Genomic DNA, 3,719 nt, shown 5'->3' with positions numbered 1-3,719 from the left:
CCCGATTCATGCCTGGGTAGACCTGTTGTCCGCAGCAAGCCGTGGGTAGACCTGGTGTCCGCAGCTTGGTAGACCTGTTGCCCGTTTCATGGCTGGGTAGACCTGTTGTCCGCAGCATTGAGTTGGTAGACCTGTTGCCCGTTTCATGGCTGGGTAGACCTGGTGTCCGCAGCATTGAGTGAGTAGACCTGTTGCCCGTTTCATGGCTGGGTAGACCTGGTGTCCGCAGCAAGCCGTGAGTAGACCTGTTGCCCGTTTCATGGCTGGGTAGACCTGGTGTCCGCAGCATGCCCTGGGTAGACCTGGTGTCCGCAGCTTGGTAGACCTGTTGCCCGTTTCATGGCTGGGTAGACCTGGTGTCCGCAGCAAGCCGTGGGTAGACCTGGTGTCCGCAGCTTGGTAGACCTGTTGCCCGTTTCATGGCTGGGTAGACCTGGTGTCCGCAGCATTGAGTTGGTAGACCTGTTGTCCGCAGCAAGCCGTGGGTAGACCTGGTGTCCGCAGCATGCCCTGGGTAGACCTGGTGTCCGCAGCTTGGTAGACCTGTTGCCCGATTCATGCCTGGGTAGACCTGTTGTCCGCAGCAAGCCGTGGGTAGACCTGGTGTCCGCAGCATGCCCTGGGTAGACCTGGTGTCCGCAGCTTGGTAGACCTGTTGCCCGTTTCATGGCTGGGTAGACCTGGTGTCCGCAGCAAGCCGTGAGTAGACCTGTTGCCCGATTCATGGCTGGGTAGACCTGGTGTCCGCAGCATGCCCTTGGTAGACCTGGTGTCCGCAGCAAGCCGTGAGTAGACCTGTTGCCCGTTTCATGGCTGGGTAGACCTGGTGTCCGCAGCATGCCCTGGGTAGACCTGGTGTCCGCAGCTTGGTAGACCTGTTGCCCGTTTCAAGGCTGGGTAGACCTGGTGTCCGCAGCTTGGTAGACCTGTTGCCCGTTTCATGGCTGGGTAGACCTGGTGTCCGCAGCAAGCCGTGAGTAGACCTGTTGCCCGTTTCATGGCTGGGTAGACCTGGTGTCCGCAGCATGCCCTGGGTAGACCTGGTGTCCGCAGCTTGGTAGACCTGTTGCCCGTTTCATGCCTGGGTAGACCTGTTGTCCGCAGCAAGCCGTGGGTAGACCTGTTGCCCGTTTCATGGCTGGGTAGACCTGTTGTCCGCAGCATGCCCTGGGTAGACCTGGTGTCCGCAGCTTGGTAGACCTGTTGCCCGTTTCATGGCTGGGTAGACCTGTTGTCCGCAGCATTGAGTGGGTAGACCTGTTGCCCGTTTCATGGCTGGGTAGACCTGGTGTCCGCAGCAAGCCGTGGGTAGACCTGGTGTCCGCAGCTTGGTAGACCTGTTGCCCGTTTCATGGCTGGGTAGACCTGTTGTCCGCAGCATTGAGTTGGTAGACCTGGTGTCCGCTGCATACCCTGTGTAGACCTGGTGTCCGCAGCTTGGTAGACCTGTTGCCCGTTTCATGGCTGGGTAGACCTGTTGTCCGCAGCATTGAGTTGGTAGACCTGGTGTCCGCAGCATGCCCTGGGTAGACCTGGTGTCCGCAGCTTGGTAGACCTGTTGCCCGTTTCATGGCTGGGTAGACCTGGTGTCCGCAGCAAGCCGTGGGTAGACCTGGTGTCCGCAGCATGCCCTGGGTAGACCTGGTGTCCGCAGCTTGGTAGACCTGTTGCCCGTTTCATGGCTGGGTAGACCTGTTGTCCGCAGCAAGCCGTGGGTAGACCTGGTGTCCGCAGCATGCCCTGGGTAGACCTGGTGTCCGCAGCTTGGTAGACCTGTTGCCCGTTTCATGCCCTGGGTAGACCTGGTGTCCGCAGCTGGGTAGACCTGTTGTCCGCAGCAAGCCGTGGGTAGACCTGGTGTCCGCAGCATGCCCTGGGTAGACCTGTTGTCCGCAGCTTGGTAGACCTGTTGCCCGTTTCATGGCTGGGTAGACCTGTTGTCCGTAGCATTGAGTGGGTAGACCTGGTGTCCGCAGCATGCCCTGGGTAGACCTGGTGTCCGCAGCTTGGTAGACCTGTTGCCCGTTTCATGGCTGGGTAGACCTGGTGTCCGCAGCATTGAGTGGGTAGACCTGTTGCCCGTTTCATGGCTGGGTAGACCTGGTGTCCGCAGCAAGCCGTGGGTAGACCTGTTGTCCGCAGCATGCCGTGGGTAGACCTGGTGTCCGCAGCTTGGTAGACCTGTTGCCCGATTCATGCCTGGGTAGACCTGTTGTCCGCAGCAAGCCGTGGGTAGACCTGGTGTCCGCAGCATGCCCTGGGTAGACCTGTTGTCCGCAGCTTGGTCGACCTGTTGCCCGTTTCATGGCTGGGTAGACCTGTTGTCCGCAGCAAGCCGTCGGTAGACCTGTTGCCCGTTTCATGGCTGGTAGACCTGTTGTCCGCCGCCGGCCTGGAAGTACTCCAAGGGGTCGCTGTTTCTCGCTGCCTCCGGCTATGTCATCGTAGAAGGCGGCGTGCGCCACTGCGCCCCCTCGGTCACGTACATCGGTTCTCTTTCCGGCCTCCGCCGCTTCGGGCCCATCTGTCCGTATTATGGGAACGAGGTGACGGGCCGTATCCCCACAGGCTGTTGCCGTGCCTGTGTCCGTGGCGGAGAAGGGCGGACGCGCGTGCGGTCGCCAGGGCCAGAAGAACACCGCCGATGTCGGGGCGAGTCGCGTGGCTTCGTCCGGCTTCCCGTCTTACCCAGTTCGACTGGGACAGGTTAGCCCAGAGAGAGAGACCGATGCGATCCGAGAGCCGCTCCCCGGCCCAGGCGAGGCTGCGTGCTCAGTCGGGGGAGAAGCGAGAAAGCCCCCAGAGAGACCGATGCGATCCGAGAGCCGCTCCCCGGCCCAGGCCGAGGCTGCGGGTTCAGTCCGGGGGAGAAGCGAGAAAGCCCCCAGAGAGAGCGATGCGATCCGAGAGCCACCGCGCTCCCCCGGCCCAGGCGAGGCTGCGTTGTTCCAGGCGGGGGAGAAGCGAGAAAAAGGCCCAGAGAGAGGGCGAGAAAGCCGCGAGTGTGTCCCGCTCCGGCCCGGCTGCTGCCGGTTTCGTGACAACGGGGAGCCGGGCGCCCGCTCGCTCCCCCGGGGATGGTGGCGGGCGAGGCGGCGGCGCCTCGCCCCTTTTCTGCCCGGCCTTAAGCCGGGGCCCCGCCCGCTCGCCGGGTGCGGCATTTCTTCGGCTGTCGGTCCCGGTGCACGCTGGTGGCCGGCAGCCGGGGCTGGATTTCTGTGGGGCCGGCCCGGGGTTGTGTTGAGCCTGCCCGGGCTTTCCCTGGCCCCCCTCCCCGAGAGCCCCCCGGGCGTGGCTCGCTTGGCCGAGGTTGGCTGCGCCTCGTTTCCCGCTCCCGACCTGTGTTGCCAGAGTTGTGTCCGTATCGAAAGGGCAGCGGGGGACATGCAGTGGGGCGTGTGGCCTCGCCTCTCGGCTTCGCTTGCTTGCCTGCGAAGGGGGGCTCGGTGACGGGAGTGTCCGGCCCTGCCGTGTGTTGTTGAAGTCGTCCCCCTTCCTCGGCCCTAAGCCGGGGACCCGCGTGTAGCGGGCAGAATTTTTCCGGGGCGGCGGTCGGCCGCGGTGGCCGGCCGTGTCCCCCCCCCAGGACGGACCCCGCAACCCAACAGAGAGCGAGCGAGCGAGTGAGCCCCCGAGAGTGTGTCGTGGGCGGGGCGGCGGCGCCTCGCCCTTTCTCGGTATCGGCCGGGCGCGATCGAGGCACCGTGCCGGGGCGGCCC

This window comes from Sturnus vulgaris, unplaced genomic scaffold (genome assembly GCF_052056855.1).
Source record: "Sturnus vulgaris isolate bStuVul1 unplaced genomic scaffold, bStuVul1.hap1 Scaffold_182, whole genome shotgun sequence".
Taxonomy (NCBI): domain Eukaryota; kingdom Metazoa; phylum Chordata; class Aves; order Passeriformes; family Sturnidae; genus Sturnus; species Sturnus vulgaris.
The sequence above is the reverse complement of the archived record's forward strand: the minus strand, read 5'-3'. Positions refer to the sequence as shown.